At 39.7% G+C, this 27,994-nt stretch overlaps 1 non-coding gene across 1 annotated transcript; it reads right to left on the reverse strand.

Annotated features, from left to right (window-relative positions):
- Window positions 1-6,565: 6,565 nt before the first annotated feature.
- LOC114115441 (U6 spliceosomal RNA) lies at window positions 6,566-6,673 on the reverse strand. Its single transcript, XR_003589784.1, has one exon. It is a non-coding gene; the product is annotated as a U6 spliceosomal RNA (small nuclear RNA).
- Window positions 6,674-27,994: the final 21,321 nt, after the last annotated feature.

Genomic DNA, 27,994 nt, shown 5'->3' on the forward strand with positions numbered 1-27,994 from the left:
ATTTTGGGAAATTTAGGCATTATCTCTTGGAGTGATTCTTCCTTGTTCTCTCTCTCCTCCTTGTAGAAGTACACTTATATCTATGTTAGATGGTTTGACATCATCTCACAGCTCTTGGATGCTCTTTTCTCTTTCATCACTCTTTTTTTGTCATTTTGTTTAATTTTTGGTTAATTTCCACTTTTCTGTCTTCAAAGTCATTGATTCTTTCCTCAGCCATGTTTAATAAAGGAACTGTTGATTTCTTATACCATGATTTTTTTCCATTTAGCATTTTATTATAGTTTCCATTTCTTTCTGATACTCTCTGTCCACTTTTTCCACCATATACTTTAACAAATTATTTATAGTTATTTTAAAATCCTTATGTGAAGTACCACATCTAGGTCATTGTTTCTGGTTCTGTTGATTGATTTATCTCTTGACAGTACGTCGATTTTTTCCTTGCTTTTTTGAGTCTTATTTTTTCTAATGCATTGTGTACATTGTGTGTTTAAGAATAATATACCTTGAATTAAATAGTTTCAGATCTAGGAATAGCCACTCTTCTTCTGCTAGGTTATTAGCAAGGGATACTGAATCAATCTAGCCAGGATTCGGGGCTCCCCTGATGGCTCAGCCAGCAAAGAATCTGCCTTCAATGCAGGAGACGCTCGTTTGATCCCTGGGTCGGGAAGATGACTTGGAGAATGAAACAGCAACCCACTCACTCTAGTACTCTTGCCTGGGAAATCCCATGGACAAAGGAGACTGGCGGGCTACAGCTCATGGGGTCACAGAGTTGAACACAACTTAGCGATTAAACAACCAACAGTCAGTATTTAAGCAAGATTTGGGTTTTATTACTGCTATTGTCATCCTCAGTGAAATCAGGGGCTTCAAATTCTAACAGTGGGTTATTTTCACCTTGTCTTTTGTATGGGGCTTGGGGTACTGAGGAGTTTTTTCTGGTATTCTACACTCTCAGCTTTTATTCATTCTTGGTCACATGCCTTGGTCCATGGTCTTGCCCCTTTCCCAGTTGCGGTTGCATATTACTCAGTGGTGGGTTGTAGCGGGGGTAAAAGTTCTTGGTTTTCCTGGTCCAACCTCAGTTCCAGGCAGTATGCCAAGGCTGCAAAAGTGTGCCCTTGTGAGTATTTATTCCCTCTGCTTCTGTGGCAGCCAGACTCTGCCTCGAATCTGTGGTGAGTTTGGGGCAGGAGAAATGCTCTCTCCCCTCCCCCAGCAGAAGCAAATCTTTTTTATTGGTGCAGAATAACTGGTCCAAGAGTGTTTCCTTCACATCCTCCAGGGAAGATATGTTTTGCTTCTACCCTCCCTACAGAAGCAATGGGTCTGTGACTAGTTCCGAGGGGCAGGAAGTTGCATTTCCTACCCACCGCCACATGATGGGGGAAAGGGCTGAGAATGACTGCTGTCCTTCTTCCAATGTCTTACAGCTTTTGGTTCTTATGAAAATAAGGTCCACAGGAGTAGGCACTGTTTTGTGCCTGTTCCTCGGAGTCACCAGGTCACCATTGATGAGGTTTGATATCATCTCCTTCCCTGTCCTTACTATTTCTCTAAGAATCTAGGGGAGGCTTGTGCAGAAGAGCATGCAAGTGGGTGCAAACTTCCCTATGCCTGGCACTCCTGTCATTCTAAAGTGGTATGCTAGCCCACTCTCAGCCTTTAGGGATTTGTTAATTTTTTCTCTTGTTTCTTCTTACTTACTTCTATTACAGCCACTTTTCCCTCCATGCTTTTACTAAGATGAATCCGTTTGAGTATCCTTATGTCCCAGAGGGACTCTTCACTGTGGAATTCAGTTCCATTGGCTGCCTCCTTACCTCAACTCTCAGGAAAAGTTATGACTTTGTAAATAATTCTGGTTTTTCTTATTATTATGGTGGGAGCAACATTTGATTGTTTTTAAAAATCAATACATTTGTTTGTTTGCTCTTCTTAAATACTTACTTATCTATTTATTTGGCTGCATCCGATCTTAGTTGGAGCATGCAGGGTCTTCCTTGCATCATGCAGGATCTTTTTGCAGTGCACAGACTCTGGTTGTGGTACATGGGCTCAGTAGCTGCAGTGTGTGGGCTTAGTTGCTCTGTGGCATGTGGGAGCTTAGTTCCCTGACCAGGGATTGAACCTGCATCCCCTGCACTGCAAGGTGGGTTCTTAATCAATGGACCACTAGGGAAGTACCAATACATGTACTATCTTTAATATACTCATCAATAAAACAAGAAAAGGTCATTTACAAATTGGACACCTCTGTGGTTGGTTGACTAAAGTGCAATTACTGAAACCTGAGAATTAGGTTTTAGGATAAATAAATAAGTTACGTTGGGGTTGGTGTCCACAACTGGGAAGTTTTCTTCAGGAGTAGTTAGAGACATAGAGCATGTGAATTCCCCATTAGCAGGTCTTCCTGGGATTCCTATTGTTATTCAGTCACTCAGTTGTGTCCAACTCTTTGTGACCTCATGAACTGTAAGGCTTCCCTATCCTTCACTATCTCCTGGAGTTTGCTCAAACTCATGTCCATTGAGTCAGTAATCCCATTCAAACATCTCATCCTCTGTCGCCCCCTTTTCCTCGTGCCCTCAATCTTTCCCAGCATCAGAGTCTTTTCCAATGAGTCAGCTCTTTGCATCAGGATTCATGTAGAGAAAATATTGTTGCTTATCCTTCTAGTCTACCTGCTGCTGCTAAGTCGCTTCAGTCGTGTCCGACTCTGTGCGACCCCATAGACGGCAGCCCACCAGGCTCCCCCGTCCCTGGGATTCTCCAGGCAAGAACACTGGAGTGGGTTGCCATTTCCTTCTCCAATGCATGAAAGTGAAAAGTGAGAGTGAAGTCGCTCAGTTGTGTCCAACTCTTAGTGACCCCATGGACTGCAGCCTACCAGGCTCCTCCATCCATGGGATTTTCCAGACAAGAGTACTGGAGTGGGGTGCCATTGCCTTCTCCGTCTAGTCTACCTACTTTATCTCATCTAAAATACTGGTTTTCTTCTAGGTACTGTTGTGGTATTTTGGAGAATTATCAATACAAAGATATCCTCCATTTGCTTTCTGTGGTCCCAGCAGAAAGCGGTGTCACACTGAAATAGGGTAATTTGAGAAGAGGAGTTAATAAAGTTTACAAACGCATAGGCAGTGTGTAGAGATGTTACCAGGAAGAGTGATGTATTGCCATGCCAGTGACAGTGGGGCTCTGCTATCATCAGGGGCTGAAAGGGAAAGAGGAGGAGCAGCTGGAGAAAATTTGAAGAAAAGGAGAGCTGTGTAGGCAGGGCACCCAGGTGGCATTGTGACCTTTGATTTATGGGTACAGCTTGTCCCTGGTGACCCCAAAAGGAGGCATACAAAGGAATGAATTCTTCAGCTTCATTGTCCTTCTTTATCTTCTGTCTGTGGTCTCTGTGGATTGTCCCCATCCCACACAGAACAGATCAACATCCCAGGTCACACAGCAGGTGGAAAGCTGGAGAGTGTGTCTGGAGAGGCACATAAGGAGGTCTCCCACACGTCTGGGGACTCTGCATGGGCATGGAGACTCCCTTTTTCAGTTTTTCTGCCTTATTTTGTAGATAATAGCACTTTTCCATCTCTTCATTATTTCTTAGAAAAACTTTTAACAGAGTTTGTTTTGTTGACCAGATATTACTGGTTAAAGAAACTCTGTAACATTTTACCAGAGGACTTTCTTGAGAAGAGAGCAAATGAATTATAGGAGACCAAAGTCATTAAATTAGGATGAACTAGGCAATGGCACCCCACTCCAGTACTCTTGCCTGGAAGATCCCATGGACAGAGGAGCCTGGTAGGCTGCAGTCCATGAGATCGCAAAGAGTAGGACATGACTGAACGACTTCATTTTCACTTTTCACTTTCCTGCATTGGAGAAGGAAATGGCAACCCACTCCAGTGTTCTTGCCTGGAGAATCCCAGGGACAGGGGAGCCTGGTGGGCTGCCGTCTATGGGGTCGCACAGAGTCGGACACGACTGAAGCGACTTAGCAGCAGCAGCAGCAGAAGTAATTCACTAGTGGCCAAGTGACTCTTCCTGAACTCACTGGTTCAGCCTCTAAGCTGGCTGCAGAAGCCTCAATCCTCTCGCCTTGGTGTTGGGAAGCTTTGTGAGGAGGACATTGCAGTAGGCAGCTGAGTTAGGCTCCAGTATGCTCAGGGTCTGCTTGTGAGTGACCTGCTCTCTCCAGTACCTCATTCTCTGTATTCCCAGTGTAGGGGTGGAGATGAGCATAATAAGTCTCAGAAATATCAAAATGAGCTCCTCAGCAGGAATGGTTGGAGACCCTGGAGAAGATTGGTCAATGTCTCTTGCTGAAGTCAGATAAAAGGTAAGTCATTAACCCATGAGGAAAAGAGGCAAAACTGCAAACAGCAACAGGCTCTGCCAGGAATGACTAAGCCTGGTACGAATCATGAAAGAAAGTATCATGAGTCACAAGGCAGATTTTACAGCCTCGCCTGTGCACCTGCACAATCAGCAGGAACTTCTGAATATGAAAGATAATGATATAAGCATGTGCAGGGGACAGGGTGCCCAGAGATACAATATGCTCCTCTAGTGGATATATGCAATCTATCTTGACAGATCTACCATCTCACCTTTTAACCAATCTGATTCTCACTTCACAAAACTGCTGTAATCAGTGGATATAAGAATGTGTGCTAGAAACACCTGAAAGATAACTGGGCATATGATACAATGGAAATGTATCCATATTTGTTTTGCTCCATATACTCCTATATTTTTTATTAAAAAATTGTGCAGTTAAATTTTAATTGCACAATTAAATGTTTATAATTTACATTTTAATTAAAATTTGTATAGTGTTTGTAAAATTAAAAAGGAATGCTTCTATATCTCTACAAACACAGAGAATATGGTAGTTCCAAAGACTCTTGAGAGTCCCTTGGACTGCAAGGAGATCCAACCAGTCCATCCTAAAGGAGATCAGTCCTGGCTGTTCATTGGAAGGACTGATGCTAAAGCTGAAACTCCAGTACTTTGGCCACCTCATGTGAAGAGTTGACTCATTGGAAAAGACCCTGATGCTGGGAGGGATTGAGGGCAGGAGGAGAAGGGGACGACAGAGGATGAGATGGCTGGATGGCATCACCGACTCGATGGACGTGAATCTGAGTGAACCCCGGGAGTTGGTGATGGACAGGGAGGCCTGGAGAGCTGTGATTCGTGGGGTCGCAAAGAGTCGGACACGACTGAGCAACTGAACTGAACTGAACTGAATACTGATTATGCACCAGATTCACCTGTTCTTATGGACTCAGTGTTTGTGTCCCCCCAGATTCATATATTGAGACCCTACCTCCCCCCCAATACGATTCGATGAGTCACTATAGTGTTAAACTGCCTTCTTTGAACCCTGGTTCTGTCAAGTATTAGCTGTGTGATGTTAGGTTGGTTATCTAACTTCTCTGGCCCTCGAATTCTCTTCTGTAAAATGGGGATAATAACAGTACCTATCTGGTAGGGTTGTTGTTGTTGTTTAGTAAAGTGCTGAGATCAGATTTGGGCACATAATAGAGTGCTGTAGTGAGTATTTACTGTTTTATTATTTATTCATTCCAAGTGTAGACTAGTCCAGCCTGACACTGAGGGTCTGAGTTATAGAATGCAATTCAAGAAGCAGGCATAATTTTATCCTTTACCACAGAATTCTGTTCTAAACTACTAGCCATAAACATTTGCCTTTTATTTCTTTTCTAAGTTTTCATTGGAGCATAGTTGGTTTACAATGTTGTGTTAGTTTCAGGTATACAGCAGAGTCAATTAGACATACACATATATACAGTCTTTTTTTTTTAGATGCTTTTCTCATATAGGCCTTTACAGAACATTGAATAGAGTTCCCTGTGTTATGCAGTGGGTTATTAGTTTTCTATTTTATATACTGTTGTTGTTCCTCAGTCGCTAAGTCATGTCTGACTCTTTGTGACCCCATAACTGCAGCATACCAGGCTTCCCTGTCCTTCACTATCTTTTTGGATTTGCTCAAACTCACATCCACTGAGACTGAGTCAGTGATACCATCCAACCATCTCATCCTCTGTCGTCCACTTCTCCTCCTGCCCTCAATCTTCCCCAGCATCAGGGTCTTTTCCAATGAGTCAGCTCTCTGCATCAGGTGGCCAAAGTATTGGACCTTCAGCTTTAGCATCAATCCTTCCAGTGAATATTCAAGGTTTATTTCCTTTAGGATTGATTGGTTTGATTTCCTTGCTGTCCAAGGGATTCTTAAGAGTCTTCAGCACCACAGTTTAAAAGCATCAATTCTTTGGCACTTAGCCTTCTTTATGGTCCAATTCTCACATCCATACATGACTACTGGAAAAACCATAGCTTTCACTTTTATGGACCTTTGTTGGCAAAGTGATGTCTCTGCTTTTTAATATGCTGTCTAGCTTTTCTTCCAAGGAGCAAGCGTCTTTGAATTCTATATGTGTGTGTCAGTCCCAGTCTCCAATCTCCCAGTTTATCCCTCCCCGCTCATCCCTTGGGAAAAACCATAGGTTTGTTTCCTACATCCATGACTCTACTTCTGTTTTGTAAATAAATTCACTTAGCAGGGGCCATGCTTATCTTCTCTGTATTGTTCCAGTTTTAGTATATGTGCTACTGAAGCAAACACCTTCATTTTCTATTAGTAAGTTCCTTATTTCTACCTGCATCCCAACTCTGGCTACAGAACCTCGGAGCCGTTAGGATGGGGGCTTGTTACATTACATCCATAGGGGTAATGGTGGGCACTGGATGGGCAGAGACTTCGTGGGGAAAGTTGAATTTATATTGAGACTTAAAAGATGAGGAGCATTATGATATATAAGGATGGGTATTTTATTTAGAGAAAGTGAGAAATCCTGGGGCAGAGTCAAAAGATCCAATGAGAAAGGAGGTGTTGATAAGTCAGTTTAGAAATGTTGGGTCACAGTTTCAGATGGTAAAGTTCTAAACAGGAAGATTAGTTCATCTTCAACTTGGGGATGGGATTGTAATGATTATATAAGTAAAGACTAGATAATTTTTGAAATGAGTTAGATAATCCAGTAAGCAGAATGCTCAACTTTAACCCAGAACTATTTTAACACCAGAAGGACGTGGATTGAGAGGGCATTGGTTGAATAAGTTTCTTTCATGTTGTATTAAACAAAGAATAACTTTCAAAATCTCCTCTTCTCTTGTTATATAAAACCGAATGACATTTATACCTTAATAGGTATATGAGGAAAAACCTGGGTTATAAGTTTGATCTTTAGTTGGAGCAAATTTTACTAGTCTCCTATTTCTCAGGATTTCAGGGCAAGACCTATATAGTTAGAAAAAAGGAGCAGAAAATAGCTGAAGGAATTGATGGGAAAAAATTGATGGGACTGTGGAGTGGGGGCAGTATGGTATAGCAAGTTAGGTGGAAAAAAAATGTTAGCTTTGGAGTCAAGATCCACGAGCTTCACATTTCTTCAACATATGATCTTGGGTAGTTCTTTAACCTTTCTGAACCCCAATTTCTTCTAATGACCTATGAGTGGGGGGCTAACAGGTGCCTGCCTATGGTTGTGCACACCAAATCCCACACACCTCCTGGGGATGCAATGCCCATCCTGGTTTAATGGACACCCAGCAGGGATGACAGGGCTTCCCTCGTGGCTCAGGGGTAAATAATCCGCCTGCAATGCAGGAGATGCAGGTTTGGTCCCTGGGTCAGGAAGATCCCTTGGAGAAGGAAATGGCAACCCACTCCAGTATTCTTGCCTATGGGATTTCATGGGATCACAAAGAGCTGGACATAATGACTGAACAACAAGCTGGGATAATACCCACAAAACAGAGTTGTGGTGAGGCCTCACCCTAATGCAGCAATCTAATCATCATATTCTTAAAATCTCAAATTGCTTTCCATTTCCTATTAAAAAGATTTCAAACTCATATATTGGAACAGTGTCTGAAGTGAAACAAAAACTACTTTCTGGGAATTCCCCTCCACTTTGCCCCTTTTCAAAGTACGCCTTTCTTCAGTTTAATAAAGTCACTTATCACTACATTCTTTTCTATTTCTGTACCTTTATCCTGCATTAGGAGGTGGATTCTTTACTACTGTGCCACTTGGGAATCCCTGTACGTGTTTATACCATTTTCATGCCCCTAATTCCCTGCTTTTCCGTGTTGACTTATTCCCCAAATTTACTGGTTCTTTAAAGCTCAATCTAAAGTCTACCCATTCATTGACGTCTTCCCTGATTCTTTCTCAGCTGGAAGCCATTTCTTTCTCTGAATTGCCAGACATTGTCCCTGCATCTGCCTCTACCTGAATCTTCTGCCTTGAACCACCGTTTTTACTCATGTGTCTTATCACCCTTGCCAGATTGAGAGCAGGGTGAGAAGATTCACACAAGTCACGCTTGTGTTCCAAGATCACAAAGCCCAGAGTCTTGCCTTTAGTAGGTGTGCTGGATTATTTGGACTCATTTTGGCATCACTGCCACCTTCCTAAGGTCTCCATTGCAAGAGAAGTTGAGAACTGTGTTTCCCAGAATCCTACTGAGATGGGAGACACCAGCACAAAGTTTAGGAGAAAAGGAAGCCATTATTTTCTGGAGGCAACTGCAGGCAGATGACTGAGCATATTAGAGGTTTCTAATCAGCTTCTGGTGAGCTTTCTGAGAATCATCTGCATCAGTCCTGCAGCCTGAGGGGTCAGAAGGAAACTTCCAGAGCTTCTTGATATTCAGAGAGTCTTTGGTGCAAGCCTCTTGAGTGGCCGATATCGTCACTGGCAGCTTCCCTGGTGGCTCACATGGTAAAGCGTCTGCCTGCAATGCAGGAGACCCAGGTTTGATCCGTGGGTCAGGAAGATCTCCTGGAGAAGGAAATGGTAACCCGCTCCAGTGCTCTTGCCTGGAGAATCCCATGGTTAGAAGAGCCTGTCGAGCTCTAATCCATGGGGTTGCAAAGAATCAGACATGACTGAATGACTAACACTTCACTTCTAATTCCCTGCATTGAAAATATTCATACTTGGAATATTGAGTGACACCCATTTCCATACCCAAACGTTGACGTGTTTAATATTTGCAGAATAAATGAAAACCAGTTCTATTCATTGAAAAGTCAGTAAATATTCCACTTACATTCATTATTCAAGGGAAAGAAGCCGACGTCTATTGTGAGTTAATCATATGGCAGACAATTTCCTAGGTGTTATTTATTTCACAATAATTCTGAGAGATCAGTATCATTGTCCACGTTTTATATGAGGATGTGGCAAGAAGAGAGTCAAACAGATACTCTGATTCACAAGCTAATAATTTTCCACACTATGATGTTACGTTTTTGTGTGTCAACTTAGGGTATGCCTTTGTGGATAATCACAAGCAACTTCAAAAAACATTTGAAACCCCAAAATCAGCCAAGTTTTCCAGAGCAGTTTTACCTGCTCAGAGCAATAAATCTTAAGTTTCTTCTAAATTACACCACTGAGGAAGCTACCTGTAACTAATGGATTTGATTTAAATATTTGAGTCAATTTTCTTCAGTTATTTAGACACTTGTATGCTCATATATTGCTAAGAATGAGTACTTTCATACCAGGTAAAATGACAAAGTTAAAATTGTTTTAAATATCTGAAATTTGGGGTGAGGCTGGTTTATATATTCAAACTAGAAGGACAGTGTACAATAAAAGACCCAGCAATATACTTTATCAGTTACAGTTTAATTACCCACCAATATCCATCGAGCTCCTTTGGAGCTTAATAACTACTACTTCTTGACCTTTGTGGGAATGCTGAAGACTTTGATCTGAAATACAATCATCTGGAACACTTTTTAATGATTTATTCTTCATTGCAAATTATTTGGAAAATTTTATGTTATGCTATATTATGTCTGCTTATAAACATTATGGTCACATCATAAATAGTTTTCTACATTTAAAAATAATGTTTACGTGCTTAAATCATGAACAGATGAAATTATCAAAATTACAATGGTAGGAAAAGAATAGTAATAGTAATTAATTTCATAAAAATCTTATTCAAAAAGAGAATTAATGTTTATGAGTTAGCAATTAACATTTTGCTAAAATATTGGCAATCCCACCAGGGATTATTTTTTGGCCTTGGTTATTATCTTTGTACTAGTGTTAGATAAGTAAAGGATGCTTCCTTGAAGTAAGAAAAAAAGCTGATAATATTTCACATGGCAAAGTCCTTATACTTGCAGATAAACAACTATGGCTCAGATTGAATACGTGATTTTCAGATTTTTAATTCTGTTAGATGTTTGTTGAGAGACAAAAAATGTAAATTTAAATTCCCAGAGAAGTGACAGGTAGTTGCTTAAAAGTCTGTCTTATTTTATTATAATGATTCCAAATCTATTTTGAGCTTTCATTTGCTTCAATTTTTTAAAAAATTGCTGTGCCTTAGCAGTAAATTTGGGGTTGATACAACAGTCTCATGTTTAAAAACAATATGGTTACTTAATATAACTTACCAGCGAAACACACAACCATTCAGAATTTAAATCTTCAGAAAGCAAACATATCACCTTGCCTTATCAATTTCTTTTTGAAAAATAATGATGACATTTATCAAATACAAAGAACACTAAATCTACCTGCCTGCACTAAAGTAAACTAGATCAAGAAATGCTCCAATCATGCTGCTCAGTTAACTGAACATTAACTTGGCCTAGAGTGGTGTGACATCCACTTTGAGGCTCTTTTAAGTTTTTTCCCCTTGGACTGAATCTCAACTGGTTCTTTTATTGACATATATAATTCAGATAGTTCTGAATAAGACTGGATCCTTAACAGACCCAAGATAATGAAATAAATATACATATTCAGGTTTATAGATGAGGCAAAAAGCATTATTTATTTAGAAAGAGAAATCTTATCCCTTTCTGGTGGAGAAAAAGAAAGATTAAATGGAAAATAAAATTAGTAGTAAAAGAAAATGTAGCCATTTATACTAGCTTGCTCATGAAAAAGAAGCCTGAGAATACAGATCTGCTAGAAACACAGTGGACTCATATGGAATAAGGTGAATGTAGGAATTAAAAAAGGGTATTTTTCCTCCTCTCTATTTATAGTCAGTTTATCTTAAAGGCCACTCTTCCAAAAGCACAAACTTTATAATATATTTGCAGGCCAGGCCCATTCACGTATTACTCTTCTGTATTTTTTGAGTACAATATATGTGCATTACTGGAAAAAAAAAAAGGGGGGGGGTGGAGAAACAAGCAGAGACAAGCAAAAGGAGAAAAATAGAAAACATCCATAATTCCACCAAAAGGTCATTATCTTCAATTTGGTGCACCCACTCTAACACCTGTTGTTTTCTTTACCTTTTCATAATAATCTTTTAGTTCAGAATCCAGGTATAAATGTTCATTTTCACCATGAATATGACATCAAACATTTTTTTCTGTAAAATGTTTTCTTCCATATTATCATGATGTGAAGGCCACAGAATGTTGAGAGGCAGACAGTGCAGGGTGAAGCCACAGGCTCTAAAGACAGGCTGCCTGGCATTGTGTTGGCTCTGCTGTGTGCTAGCTGTGTGATCTTGGACAAATGCTTAACTGCTTTGCACCTCAGCTTTATCATCTGTAAAATGGGGGCAATAATATTATTAAATTATTAACATTTTATACTATATTACATATGTTATAAAGATTAAATTACATCTTTTGAAGTGCTTAGAACATTGTACATAATAATCCTACATAAGTGTAATAGTTTAATCAAAATCTCTTAATAAGTTTTTAAATTATTACCACTTTTCTACTAATATAGTCAATTTTGCAATGAATATTTTTACATATGTCTTTGCACATCTGTTGCATTTTCCTTGAGATAAATTCCTAGAAATAGAATTGCTATGTCAAAAGATGTACATCTTTTTAATTCTGATAGGAAAATTTGCAAGAAAAAATTGGCATAATCTGAAGGATAGGCCAGTTTTCACTCTGAGCAGTGATGAATCTAAACGTGGTTGTATGTTTTGAAACCTAGCCTGCGGACTTTAGTTTTCATAAGAATCATCTGGGAGCTTATTAAAATTATTCTTAAAACTCACAGAGATTCAGTATCTCTGGGGTGGATTCTTGGAATCCGCATTTCTTAAAAACAAGCTTAGGTAATTCTGATGCAGATAGCTGATGAATTTAGAAGTACTGAATCTTCTCTTTGGCCACTCTTGTAACACTGACAACTACAACACTATTGATGTGATAGGTTCAGGAAAGACAATTCTATAGGAACTTTCAGCCAGAAAATGTAATATTTTACAAGCCAACTATTTTACATCATATTTTACAAGTCAACTAGAAAACATATTTTTTTCTTTATATGGCATAAAGAGTTAACCCTTTCTGCAGCTATTCTCCAGAGAAGGCAATGGCAACCCACTCCAGTACTCTTGCCTGGAAAATCCCATGGATGGAGGAGCCTGGTAAGCTGTAGTCCATGGGGTTGCAGAGAGTCGGACTTGACTGAGCAACTTCACTTTCACTTTTCACTTTCCTGCATTGGAGAAGGGAGTGGCAACACGCTCCAGTGTTCTTGCCTGGAGAATCCCAGGGACGAGAGAGCCTGGTGGGCTGCCGTCTATGGGGTCGCACAGAGTCGGACACGACTGAAGCGACTTAGCAGCAGCAGCAGCAGCTATTCTCACATTTTCAACAGCTAAAGCAGATTTTGCTAGTTTGCCAATTTGCATATTTCCATTAATGACAAATGGTTATGTTATACCTCCAAATCTCCTACATAATTTTTCCAATGTAGATCTCATTGTTCCAGACGTCCTTTTTATTCCATGAGTATGTCAAACTTCTCTATAGTATGCCAAAGTACAAAACAGAGCAAAACAAAACCAATTTTCCAAATGAGACATAAAGTCTGAAGTTAGCAGTTTGGGAGGGTTGGGCAAGCCTAAATGCTTGGTTTTGTGCATGTAAGCCTTTTTGGTGTGGGTGTGTACCACGATCTATATTTTCTTAAGCTACCAGTCTAATTAGTCTGTTAGCTCCCCCTTCTCATAAAGGTTGGCTGCAAAAGGTCGGAAAGGAGCCACTGAGTGCCAACAACAGGAGCAGCTGTTGAGGAAAACAAGGTTCCCTGAGGGATTGTTAAAACTAGCTGAACAAAAAGGAAAATTAGGAAGGAAAGGGCCACACATTCAAATTAATAAAATAATTTCACACCTTTTAACAGCAACAGGCTTATAAATTAGTCTAGGTAGAGGCTATCTTTATTTTTAAATGATACGGATAAATTCTAGAAGCTGGGAAGTTGTTTTTAACAGTTTGCTTCTAAGCTGATCATCCTGCCAAATGAGTAATATTTAAAGAATAATCACTATCTTAGAACAACATTTCAAAGCTTTGCTCCACCTGATGACGTGGGCTTTGTGATTTGATCGCAACCATTTTCTCAAAAGGGTCCTCTTGTCTCTTCTTCCGTAAGGGCATGTTTCTCTTCACCATCCTTCTTGTGCCTTTTGACTACCAACTATACCACGTCTTTCCTTCTCTTACTCCTGAACCCATGCCATTTCTCTCTCCATCAGCCACCTGTGCATTCCAAGGAAGATGGCTTCAAAACAATTGACTCCACTGGGGAATCAGAATTGTCAAAGGCCACATAAAATTTCTCAAGACCTACATTCAATAAGATTTTACTCTTAAGTCGCATGCTTCAGATTTTCCATTATAACTGGCATTTTGCTTCCAGATTTTTCTCAACATTCTCTTCTCTTGATGCCAAGAATTCAAACCTGCTGGCCTACTCAGTGCCCAATTAGGCCCAAAGTTTTTTCTTTTTTGTTTTAAGGAAAGTAGTATTTAGTCATTTTAGGCACTCAGAAGTTCACGTGTTCCTCACCTGCTGCTTCACACATCACTGCCTGCCCACAAAGACGTGCATTTTTATCCATGGCACCACACTGTCATAATTCCCCCCGACCTCTCTGATTCTACTCTTCTTTCCAAATACAATTTGAACCATCTAGTTCTTTTTGTATCTTCATATTTACCATCAACATTACCATCCATTTGAATAATGTCAGGTATTTGTTTAAATAATTGTCCTAACATTGACATTTTCTGCCATAACTGTCAAATTCCAGTTGTGGATATCCAACTGATTTGTAGATATTTCTAATCAAATGTTTCACCATGATTCTCAAGCTCAACATGTTTAAAAGCAAATAATTTTTTTTTCCAGAAGACTACTTTTTCCTTCTGACTTTCACATTTTGATTAGAGGTATTATTTTTGCAGTTGTTCACATTGAGACTCTGTCTTCTCTTGAATCCTCTTTGCTCACCCAGTGATTGCCCCACAGTTACTAAATTTATGAATAAGGAAAGTAAGTGTTAGGCCCCAGTGTGAAGCCATCCAGCTGTTTAGTGACAGTGTTCCTGGATAAAATCTAGGTTTCTCGATGGTAGATTTAGTATTCTTTTCATTGAATCAGGTTGCCTTTATACTGAGAGAATTTACTACAAGCTTTCTAAGAACAACAACAAAAAATTTAGTAAGGAATATTTTCCTAAATATCAACATAATTTTAGGATGCTGAAAGAGTTAATTAAACTGACAAAATCATTGAGCATTAAATTACAAGCTTTATATTCACTATCAGATGTACAAAGGAATGGAAAAGGAAAGATACATTTTATCTTAAAAAAAAAAAAAGTTTTAAAAATGTTCAATTTGAGTCTGAAGAGACCCTGAAAGTGTGATGATGATAAGGATAATGATTCTGGCTTACATTCTTCATGACGGACTTCATGTAATTTTCACAGCAACCTTATGTAATCTTTACAGTAACCTTGTGAGGTATATATGTATTGTTATTATCCCTGTTTGATGGACAAGGAAAAGGAGGTTAGGGATATTAAGTAACTTGTACAAGATTACATGGTTAAAAGGGTTGGATTCTGAGTTATAACCCAGGTCACTTGGCCTGATTTCAAACAAGAGTATCCCTGTGTCAAATCTATTCCAGGTAGTTCTGATGCTCTCAGAAATTCTGCATTTTGTAGCATTGTTCCTTATGGTTTTTAATGCCAGAACGTTTTTTCAATAGCCTCCACTTTTAAATTACAGTGTCAATGTTTTTTATGGGCTGGAAGAAGCATGAAAGTGTTGAGTGCTTCTCTCCTGGGCATGTTGCAAGATACCTCAGAGAGCAGACCCCTCAAAGGCAAATGCTTTGTGCTCAGGGAGCTGCGGAAAATATCTTGTTTGTTATTCTTAGTGGAGAGATCACTTCCCTGCTGACATTATAGTTCAGGAAATATGTCATGAAGGGATTATGTATGTGAGGAGGGCAGCAGTGGACACTTGTAAAACTCCTTTTCCCTTAGTTTATTTTATCCTCAGTTCATATACACCCATCAGCTCAGGTGATTCCTTGTTCTTGAGCAATGGTGCCACTGCCAGATCCGCTAGTTTTTCTTCCCATTTCTTTCTCACTTTCAGCAGCTCATTTGGTTTCTTCCCAATGGATTTCTGTCCCCATCTCACAACCACTAACCATAAAGAGGTTCTGTCTAAAGCATTTCTCATCTTCTAGTCCATTAAGGGATCTGGAACTTTCTTAAACTCTGTAAATTACCATTATAGTCCATATAAATAAATAAATGTATATCAATGTGTGTATATATTTTTAAGTGATTGTGAAAGGCATCACAGTATAACAGGATGACTGGCTGAAGTAATTAATTCTCTCTCCTGGATTCTATTTCTGGTAATCATTCATTTACTGTGGTCCTCTGTTCTCTTATCTAAAAAAGAGGGTTGACCAGATCTCTATAGCTCATTCTATATGAGGAAATTCCTAATATTATTTATAGTAATAATAATAGTATCTAATACTGAAGCATTTTAGCCTTTCCAAGTGAGTCCAAAAGGATGTACTAACTGTATCTTCTTCATTATCTCATTTAATCTTCATGGGAATCTCACATGATAGGAATTAACATTAATGTTGTCACATTTTTAACTTGGGAAAATGACGCCTAGAGCAGTTAAATAACTTGCCTAATGTCACTCACTAGTTAGTGGTTTCCATTGATATTGAGGCTATATTCACAATTTTCCAGGTTTTGTCTTCTCTGGGCACTAGTCAGATTTTGTTTCCCCAGCCACTTTGCCTTCCTTGAAGTTAAGAATGGTGCATAAATTGCTGTGGCTGGTGAAATGTAAACTCAAATGCTATGTGCCAATTCTGAACAGAAGTTTGAGGAGTCAATGTGAAATTTGCCATGGTTCTTTTTCTACCTGCCACTGATGTTTCAGATACAGTTATCAGCTGTCAACTTGGGTCCTAGAGTAGGAACAAGGCAGAGCAGAGACCCCAGCCAATCAGCAAAAGGCATTTCATGTGAGCGAAAAATCAGTCTTTGTGTCTTGTGGATTTGTTTATCACAGCAGCCTAACTGGCCCATTCTGACACAGTGCTGAAAGCATTACTTTTGACCATGGGGCCCACAAACAACCACTGTTGTGGACTGAATTGTGCCACCCTAAAATTCATATGGTGAAGACTTAACCCCGATAGCTTGGCATGTGACCGTATTAAGAGACAGGGACTCTTAAATGGTGCTGAGTAAAATGAGGCCATTAGGATGGGCCCTAATGCAATATAACAGATGTGCTTATAGGAAGAGGAAATATGGGCATACAGAGAGACCTCAGTGTTGCTGGCTCACAGAAGAAAGACCATGTGAAGACACAGTAAAAAGACAGCCATCCACAAGCCACGGAAAGAAGCCTCAGGAGGATCCAACCCTGCCAATGCCTTGATCTTGAACTTCTATCCTCTGGAACTGAGAGAAAATGGATTGCTGTTGTTAAACCTACCCAATCTGTGGTATTTTGTTATGGAAGCCCTAGCAAACTAATGCAACCACTCTGCTCCATTTGGTCCTAAAAAGATAGCACTTACTAATTTACCAAATCATCAAGACCCTAAGAAAGAAAATATCTTAACTACACATCTCAAATTTAATTCACACTGCAACCTATAGGTTCTTCCATATAGTTCTCATTAAATAAAAAACTATTTATCTAGAAGCTATATAAAGCACTGCTAACTTTATCTATTACAAATAGCTGTGAAAAGAAGAGAAGCTAAAGGCAAAGGAGAAAAGGAAAGATATACCCATTTGAAGGCAGAGTTCCAAAGAATAGCAAATAGATAAGAAAGCCTTCCTCAGTGATCAGTGCAAAGAAATAGAGTAAAACAATAGAGTGGGAAAGACTAGAGATCTCTTCAAGAAAATTAGAGATACCAGGGAAATATTTCATGCAAAGATGGGCTCAAAAAGGACAGAAATGGTATGAATCTAACTGAAGCAAAAGATATTAAGAAGAGGTGGCAAGAATACACAGAAGAACTGTACAAAAAAGATCTTCACGACCCAGATAATCATGATGGTGTGATCACTCACCTAGAGCCAGACATCCTGGAATGTGAAGTCAAGTGGGCCTTAGGAAGCATCACTATGAACAAAGCTAGTAGAGGTGATGGAATTCCAGTTGAGTTATTTCAAATCCTCGAAGATGATGCTGTGAAAGTGCTGCATTCAATATGTCAGCGAATTTGGAAAACAGCAGTGGCCTCAGGACTGGAAAAGGTCAGTTTCCATTCCAATCCCAAAGAAAAGCAATGCCAAAGAATGCTCAAACTACCGCACAGTAGCACTCATCTCACACGCTAGTAAAGTAATGCTCACAATTCTGCAAGCCAGGCTTCAGCAATACGTGAACCGTGAACTCCCTGATGTTCAAGCTGGTTTTAGAAAAGGCAGAGGAACCAGACATCAAATTGCCAACATCTGCTGGATCACAGAAAAATCAAGAGAGTTTCAGGAAAACATCTATTTCTGCTTTATTGATATATGCCAAAGCCTTTGACTGTGTGAATCACAATAAACTGTGGAAAATTCTGAGAGAGATGGGAATACAGACCACCTGACCTGCCTCTTGAAAAATATGTATGCAGGTCAGGAAGCAATAGTTAGAACTGGACATGGAATGACAGACTGGTTCCAAATAGGATAAAGGAGTACATCAAAGCTGTATACTGTCACCCTGATTATTTAACTTATATGCAGAGTACATCATGAGAAATGCTGGGCTGGAAGAAGCACAAGCTGGAATCAGGATTGCTGGGAGAAATATCAATAACCTCAGATATGCAGATGACACCACACTTATGGCAGAAAGTGAAGAGGAACTGAAGAGCCTTTTGATGAAAGTGAAAGAGGAGAGTGAAAAAGCTGACTTAAAACTCATCATCCAAAAAACTAAGATCATGGCATCCGGTCCCATCAGTTCATGGGAAATAGATGAGGAAACAATGGAAACAGTGAGAGACTTTATTTTCTTGGGCTCTAAAATCATTGCAGATTGTGACTGTAGCCATGAAATTAAAAGACGCTCCTTGGAAGAAAAGCTGTGACCAACCTAGACAGCATATTAAAAAGCAGAGACATTACTTTGCCAACAAAGATTCATCTAGTTAAGGCTATGGTTTTTCCAGTAGTCATGTATGGATATGAGAGTTGGACTGTGAAGAAGGCTGAGCGCCAAAGAATTGATGCTTTTGAACTGTGGTGTTGGAGAAGACTCTTGAGAGTCCCTTGGACTGCAAGGAGATCCAGCCAGTCCGTCCTAAAGGAGATCAGTCCTAGGTGTTCATTGGAAGGACTGATGCTGAAGCTGAAGCTCCAATACTTTGGCCACCTGATGCAAAGAGCTGACTCAGTGGAAAAGCCCCTGATGCTGGAAAGATTTAAGGAGGGAGGAGACAGGGACAACAGAGGATTGCATCTGTTATATATCATCACGGACTCAGTGGACATGAACTTGAGCAAACTCCGGGAGATACTGAAGAACAGAGGAGCTTGGCTTGCTGCAATCCACTGGTTTGCAAAGAGTCAGACATGACTTAGGCAGTGAACAGTGACAAATAATCTAATCACAGAAGCCCTAAAGCAGAAGAAGTCAGAAAGGCTGTGAACATGAGAAGGATTTGATGTGCCATTGCAGGCTCTGAGATGGAGGAACTAGCGAGTAAGTGAGGGAGGCCTCTAGAAGCTGAGAGCAATCAGGATGACAACAGGCAAAAAAAAAAAAGGTAATTCAGTCCAGAAAGAAACCAAATTCTGCCAGCAACCTCAATGAGCCCAGAAGCAGATTCTCTCCTAGAACTTCTAAATATAAGGGCTGAGCCCAAACAACACTTTGATCTTGGCCTTTAATTCCTTGAGCAACAGAACTCAGTTGAGACTTCCATCCAGACTTCTAACTTACAGAACTAAGGGATAATAAATGGATGTTGTCTTAAGCTGCTGCTTTGAGTTAACCATGATGCAGCCATCGAAGGAGAATACACCACAGCTAGCAAACACTGAGTGCTGTTTTCAACAGTCACTATTCTAAGTGTTTTACAGTTAAAAAAAAAAAAAAGAATCACAGCATTACTATGGAACTGTTGTTGTCTTAAGGCAAAAAAAATGAATTCACAATATGAAATTATATGACATATGAAGAACAAAGCAATGCAACAGACAGAAAATAAGCAGAACATCCTATTCAGAGAAAGCAGAACCATGAGACAGACAGAATGGGAATTTTAAATAAGTATAATTTTAAATAAATATAAAGATAAGTTAGAATGTTGGAAACATAAAGCAGAAACAGGCAATTATAACTTAAAAATATTCAGTGTAAAAAATATATGATCACTGAAACAAAAACATAGTAATGGCAAAAAACATCACACCTGCTGACCCAGTAGAAGACTTGGGCACCACTATGCAGTCCCCTGTAAGAGTGAATTGTCAAATGCATTGCCAGAACTTTTCAGAAGTTTTTGAAAGGCTAGAAAAGAGACCAGAGGGACTTTCCTTGTGGCCCAGTGGCTAAAACTCTGCACTCTCTATGCAGGGGGCCCAGGTTTCATCCCTGGTTGGGGAGCTAGATTCCACATACTGCATCTAAGTGTTCACATACCACAACAAAAGAGCCTTCATGCCACAATGAAGATCAAAGATATTACATGCCTGATCTAAGACCTAGCTCAGCCAAATAAATAAATAAAAAGAGATGAGAAAAAATATCTTTAGTGAAGTACAATCTAAATTTTCTTGCCAAATAATTTCTTGAGAATAGGGATTCCTAAAATATGAATTAGGAAGCATTATATCTAATGTATTGCCCTTCCCCAAAGCAACCAAATATTCTGCTGTTATTACTGAGAATAAATAAGCCCATAAGTTTTGTGGGAAAAATTCCCAGAAAAACTTTCATCTTAGCCTTGATCACAAATATGGCTGATTTGTATCTCAGTGTGTGCGTCGCTCAGTCATGCCCGACTCTTTGCGACTCCATGGACTGCAGCCCACCAGGCTCCTCTGTCCATGGGATTTTCCAGGCAAGGATACTACAGTGGGTTGCCATTTCCTTCTCTAGATTTGTATCTCAATTACTATGTAAATTGTGATTGCCATACCTCAGAAAAGGTACAGTGGATCCAGTAAAGTGAAAGAAGATCAAATAAAAGAATCCATCAGGTTTAAGGAACAACCCAATAGCACAGTCTAGTAAGTTTGGGGCTATTCATTCTCAAGTGTCAAGCCTTGGCCAGTTTCAAGCCTCTGCCTTCTTCCTCCCTACACAGCTCCTATACTAGGATTAGCCCTGAGGGTGAACAGCCAATAATCCAACATCCCTGAAATTTCTCATCTTATTTTCCTCCAGCTGAAGGAAACCCCAGCCAAGCTCCAGGGCACAGTGTGCTTAGTGACCAGTCCAGGGCCACAGTGACCTGGGAGCCAGAGAATAGAGTGCAGACATATGATCAAAGTCAAAACCAGGAGCTCGTTACAGAACAGGACAGCTCAAGTGAAGGAAGCCAAGGTGTCAAATTAAAGTAATTAGTAAGTCAAGTAGGAGGTAGTCTGGAGAGTTTCCACCAATCAAGCATGAATTTGTGGAACCTTTTTCATAGACTGATGAGGCATTTAGAGGATGAATGAGTGGTACTTGAAGTTTTGCCCCTAAACCACAGCTAAGAGGTTTTGACTTTACTACCTTTGATAAATTTTTCTGAAATTGACTCTCAATCTACCTACAGAGGCAGGGTACCTCCTGCTCATCAATTTCCCATCATGATGCTCCACCAGTTTCATTTGGAAGCTAAAGCCTTTTCCCATACATTTGGGTCAGAATGCTTTCTTTGCCAGTTCCCATCTGGGAGTGAGGGGTGGGCTCTATCCTGCTTGACTGTCACTGGGTCACCTCAATCTGTTCCAGTTGACTGGGATGTGCCAAAGACAAGAAATATGATGGGAACACGCAGAGGTGGGATATGACATCACTACATTCTGCAAATCACAAAGACTGTGAATTAGAGGCCTAGTTTGTCACATTCTGAATAGACACTCTTGGCGTCCCCAAAGTGGTCATTTAGATCAACTAAAGTACTGTTTTTGCATTAAGTAATTATGTAAGAATTACTGGTAGAGATTTTATGAGTCAGTGGTGATGGCTCAATATTAAAAGAAATTTATGGCAGACCTGAGAAAATCCATGTATGAAATCTGCATAATAGATTACTAAAAGAAATTAAGGTTTATTTTTGGTAATATGTGAGGTTAATGTACTGAAGGACAACTGTATATGGACTTTTGTTGACTCTGTGGGGGAAGTGGCATCTTAGCACCTATTTGACCTTCCTAACAGCACCCTTATTTCTTTTGGAGGGAATTACTTCTCCCAGGGATAAGCAGTCTTGGTACTACTGTAATCAGGATCTCTGTCTTCCGCCAGCCAAGGAGCAGGTAACTCCAGCTGGACCAATAGGAATCTGTCTCTTGAGACTTTGAATTATGAGCAACCTGAATTAAGATGACGACAACAACAACTTTTGGAGCTTTTCGTTCTAAAGCAGAACCCAGAGTATGTCCTGCTGTCTAGGTAGCTGGGGAATATTTGAGGTCCTGTCTTGGTTCTGTGGTCGCACCTAGCTGTGTAACTTTCCATCCACTCTGTGAGTTATCCACCGTAAAACTCTTGTTGGCTCTTATTAATTACAACACCAGAATCTCGGGTGAAAAGTCTTCTGCAAAGTACCATAGGGCAATCTTTCTGTCAGAGCATGGCTACAGGAATCATTAAGTTAGGAATCAAACAAACTTGAGGACCGCTTGCTCTTCCACTTTTTGTGATTCTGAAAAACTTACTTAGCCTTATGGAGCCTTAACACCCTTACCTGTAGAATGAGGAATAAAATCTTCCTTCTAGGTTGTTGTTGGAATTGGGTTAGCATTTCTATGAAAATTTCTGGCATAGGAAACTTTCTGGCATAGTTCCTATGTTCTGGCATAGGCACATAGGAAGAAGACCTGTGAATTTCCATGTCAAAGTGGTCCATTTCTAATGAAAGATTCAACATCAGTCATTTGGCCAGTGATTACAGGATGGAGTGTTGGGCAATCTTTTAATGTCATAGATTCTGTAAAGAAAGTTATACTTAATAATCAGAATACCCATTCCCGCTTATTACTCTGCTAGACAAAGATAAGAATTAGTGATTCATGGATCTTTTAATTCTGGCAATATTTCTTCGTTGTTGGCAATAAAGATGGCATAGAATTTCCCAAAAGAATATTTACAAAGTAAATGGCTCTAGAGTTATATTATGTTTGCATATTTACTACTACAGTTCTTGGCAGATTTAAACTGCATCTCTGTTTACAATAAAATAAAAATCATTTGCTGCTTTATACAAATGTTACTTTCAGTCTGAAATAAAGAAACGATAGCACCAGTTTAGTGAAAAGAGAAATTTCCTCCTGGGAAATAGCAGCAGACAGAACTGGCTTTTTCCAGAAATAACCAGAACCATGACTGAAGGTCTCTGCTTTCTGCATCTCCAGGGCCTTGTGTTAGTTAATATTCTGGGAAGGCTTCAAGTCCTACATGAATTCTTGACAGAATCCAGGAAAGCAAGAAAGCCACCTGACATACTGTCCTGTAACTGAAGACTTTAAAGTCTTGCAATGATGTAACAGTGAATTTCTAAAATGAAATAGCAATAAAAGAAAAACTATCCTATAATGCACCCCTCTCTGTGCTAGAGCATTTGAAGCTGTGGGTCTAAGGAGGCCAGTTTTCACAGCCCCACCTGTACTCCCACCCGTCAACGGGGAGGAAGGAGAACTGTGCAAAACAGTAGTCTTCTTTGTCTATGACCAGCCTAGGCTGAGTGAGCACTTTTGTTTATGGAAATCTGTGTAAACTGAATAGTCCATGGGACCTTTCCAACAGAGAAAAATGGTGGAACAACCACTACCTTAAGGAAGCATTTTTCAAAGTGTCATATGGGATCATTCTTCAACAAAATCATCCTGAGACTGTTAAAAAGTGTGTATCTAGGGTTGATCCTTGATAGATCAAGGTATCAGAATCTCTGTGAGTGAGACCTTAGAAGACTCTTCAGTTCAACTGATGTTTAAGAAACGCATACCCATTTCTTAGCTGTGTTTCTGATCTGTGGGGTACAGATACACAATGGTCTGTTACTCAGCCATATCAAAGAACAAACAAATGCCATTTGCAGCAACATGGGTGAACGTAGAGACTGTCACACTGAGTGAAGTGAGTCAGACACAGAAAGACAAGTAACATATGACATCTCTTATATAGAGAATCTTTTTAAAGGGAGTACAAATGAACTTGTTTCTGAAAAAGAAGTAGAGTCACCGATGAAGAAGAAAAATGTATGCTTACCAGGGAATAAGGAGGGGAGGGGTAAATTGGGAGACTGGGACTGATATATACATACTTTGTTATTGTTCAGTTGCTAAGTCATGTCTGACTCTTTGTGACTCCTTGGACCATCATCCACTGTCTCCTGGAGTGAGCTGAGTTGAGTGTTAGTTGCTCTGACTCTTCGTGAGCCTACAAACTATAGCCCGCCAGGGTCCTCTGTTTATGTAATTCTCCAGGCAAAAATACTGGAGTAGGTTGTCATTCCCTTCTCCTGAGGATCTTCCCAACCCAGGGATTGAACCCAGGTCTCCTGCATTACAGGCAGATTCTTTACCAACTGAGCTACAGGCAAGTCCCAGAGTTTGCTCAAATTCATGTCCATTGATTCAGTGATGTCATCCAACCATCCTCTTTTCTTTCTGCCTTTAGTCTTTCTCAGCATCAGGGTCTTTCCCAGCGAGTCAGCTCTTTGCATCAAGTGGCTGAACTATTGCAGCTTCAGTTTCAGCATCAATCCTTCCAGTGAATATTCATGGCTGATTTCCTTTAGGACTGACTAGTTTGATCTCCTTGTAGTCCAAGGGACTCTCAAGTCTTTTCCAGCACCACAATTTGAAAGCATCAATTCTTTGGCACTCAGCATTTGTTATGGTCCAGCTCTCACATTCGTACATGACTACTGGAAAAACCATAGCTTGACTATATGGACCTTTGTTAGCAAAGTGATGTCTTTACTTTTTAATATGCTATCTAGGTTTATCATAGCTTTCCTTCCAAACAGCGTCTTATTTCATGGCTGCACTCACCATCTGCAGTGGTTTTGGAACCAAAGAAAATAAAAACTGTCACTACTTCCACTTTTTCCCCTTTTATTTGCCATGAAGTGTATGGATATGCATACTGTGCTGTGCTTAGTTGCTCAGTCACTTCTGACTTTTTGTGACCCTGTGGACTGCAGTCCACCAGGATCTTCTGTCCATGGGGATTCTCCAGGCAAGAATACTGGAGTGGATTGCCATGCCTTCCTCCAGGGGATCTTCCCAACCCAGGGATGAAACCCAGGTCTCTCGCATTACAGGCAGATTAATAAGGACCTGCTGTATAGCACAGGGAACTCTGCTCAATACTCTGTAATGGCCTATATGGGAAAAGAATTAGAAATTTTAATTATCAAATTGGTTCATAATGCTTTTCAGGTCTACTGTATTCTTCTACTTCTCTGTACATTTATTCTATTAATTTCTGAGAGCTTGATATTGAAACTTCAACTGAAAATCTTAATTTTTCTCCACTAAAATAAACAATTGTAATATATAGTAGAACTATATGTAGCTTTCATTCTATATTTTCCAAGTCTTCTGAAAATGTGTTATATTTTCATAATTTAAAAAATAAAGAAGAAAGATAAAAAAGAATCTGAAAAAGAAATATATATATATATATATATACACATATATAACTGATTCATTTTGCTGTATACCTGAAATTAATACTACATTGTAAATCAACTATATTTCAATACAAATTTAAAAAACTTTTTTAATGTTTAAAATAAAAAAAAAAATCCATGCCTCTCCAAAAGTCAACATTTCAGTAAAATATAAAACTGAAATTTGAAATAACTAATTTTAAGTCAAGAGTAACTTTTTAAGAATTTTGTTGTTTTGCTTCACTTTAATAATGTCATTGTTGGTTAACCATGAAGAAGGTTCCCAAATTAACTTTGAATACAAGATAAGAGACTAATACACTTTACAATTATGACAATAAAAGAAAAGAAAGAAACACTGACCCAGAGGTCTCAAAAATCTAACTCTTGCCCCACCCAATTTACCTTCAAATTAAGAAAAAAAAAAAATAACTATACATTCAGCTTTATGAGAGCTAAAACAAGAGAGAAAGAATTCTGATGGAGAGTAAATGTAAGAGAGATTTTATTAATGGCACAAAATGTTGTTTTGCCCCATTATCAGTTCAGTTCACATGCTCAGTCGTGTCCGATTCTTTGCAACCCCATGATCGCAGCACGCCAGGCCTCCCTGTCCATCACCAACTCCCGGAGTTCACTCAGATTCACGTCCATCGAGTCTGTGATGTCATCCAGCCATCTCATCCTCTGTCGTCCCCTTCTCCTCCTGCCCCGAATCCCTCCCAGCATCAGAGTCTTTTCCAATGAGTCAACTCTTCACATGAGGTAGCCAAAGTACTGGAGTTTCAGCTTTAGCATCATTACTTCCAAAGAACACCCAGGGCTGATCTCCATCAGAATGGACTGGTTGGATCTCCTTGTAGTCCAAGGGACTCTCAAGAGTCTTCTCCAACACCACAGTTCAAAAGCATCAATTCTTCGTCACTCACCCTTCTTCACAGTCCAACTCTCACCCATACATGACCATTCGAAAAACCATAGCCTTTACTAGACGGACCTTAGTTGGCAAAGTAATGTCTCTGCTTTTCAATATGCTATCTAGGTTGGTCATAACTTTCCTTCCAAGGAGTAAGTGTCTTTTAATTTCATGGCTGCAGTCACCAACTACAGTGATTGTGGAGCCCCCAAAAATAAAGTCTGACACTGTTTCCGTTGTTTCCCCATCTATTTCCCATGAAGTGATGGGAGATGCCTTGATCTTCGTTTTCTGAATGTTGAGCTTTAAGCCAACTTTTTCACTCTCCTCTTTCACTTTCATCAAGAGGCTTTTAGTTCCTCTTCACTTTCTGCCATAAGGGTGGTGTCATCTGCATATCTGAGGTTATTGATATTTCTCCCAGCAATCCTGATTCCAGCTTGTGCTTCTTCCAGTCCAGCATTTCTCATGATGTACTCTGCATATAAGTTAAATAAGCCCGGTGACAATATACAGCCTTGACATACTCCTTTTCCTATTTGGAACCAGTCTGTTGTTCCATGTCCAGTTCTAACTGTTGTTTCCTGACCTGAATACAAATTTCTCAAGAGGCAGGTCAGGTGGTCTGGTATTCCCCACTCTTGAAGAACTTTCCACAGTTTATTCTGATCCACACAGTCAAAGACTTTGGCATAGTCAATAAAGCAAAAATAGATACTTTTCTGGAACTCTCTTGCTTTTTCAATGATCCAGCAGATGTTGGCAATTTGATCTCTGGTTCCTCTGCCTTTTCTAAAACCAGCTTGGACATCAGGAAGTTCATGGTTCACATATTGCTGAAGCCTGGCTTGGAGAATACTGAGCATCACTTTACTAGCGTGTGAGATGAGTGCAATTTGCGGTAGTTTGAGCATTCTTTGGCATTGCCTTTCTTTGGGATTGGAATGAAAACTGACCTTTTCCAGTCCTGTGGCTACTGCTGAGTTTTCCAAATTTGCTGGCATATTGAGTGCAGCACTTTCACAGCATCATCTTTCAGGATTTGAAATAGCTCAACCAAAATTCCATCACCTCCACTAGCTTTGTTCATAGTGATGCTTTCTAAGGCCCACTTGACTTCACATTCCAGGATGTCTGGCTCTAGGTGAGTGATCACACCATTGCGATTATCTGGGTCATGAAGATCTTTTTTGTACAGTTCTTCTGTGTATTCTTGCCACCTGTTCTTAGTATCTTCTGCTTCTGTTAGCTCCATAATATTTCTCTCCTTTATTGAGCCCATCTTTGCATGAAATGTTCCCTTGGTATCTCTAATTTTCTTGAAGAGATCTCTAGTCTTTCCCATTATGTTGTTTTCCTCTATTTCTTTGCATTGATTGCTGATGAAGGCTTTCTTATCTCTTCTTGTTATTCTTTGGAACTCTGCATTCAGATGCTTATATCTTTTCTTTTCTCCTTGGCTTTTCACTTCTCTTCTTTTCACAGCTATTTGTAAGGTCTCCCCAGACAGCCATTTTGCCTTTTTGCATTCTTTTCCATGGGGATGGTCTTGATCTCTGTCTCCTGTACAATGTCAAGAACCTCCGTCCATAGTTCATCAGGTATTCCATCTATCAGATCTAGGCCCTTAAATCTATTTCTCACTTCCACTGTATAATCATAAGGGATTTGATTTAGGTCATACCTGAATGGTCTAGTGGTTTTCCCTACTTTCTTCAATTTAAGTCTGAATTTGGCAATAAGGAGTTCATGATCTGAGCTACAGTCAGCTCTTGGTCTTGTTTTTGCTGACTGAATAGAGCTTCTCCATCTTT

This window comes from Ovis aries, chromosome 6 (genome assembly GCF_016772045.2).
Source record: "Ovis aries strain OAR_USU_Benz2616 breed Rambouillet chromosome 6, ARS-UI_Ramb_v3.0, whole genome shotgun sequence".
NCBI lineage: Eukaryota > Metazoa > Chordata > Mammalia > Artiodactyla > Bovidae > Ovis > Ovis aries.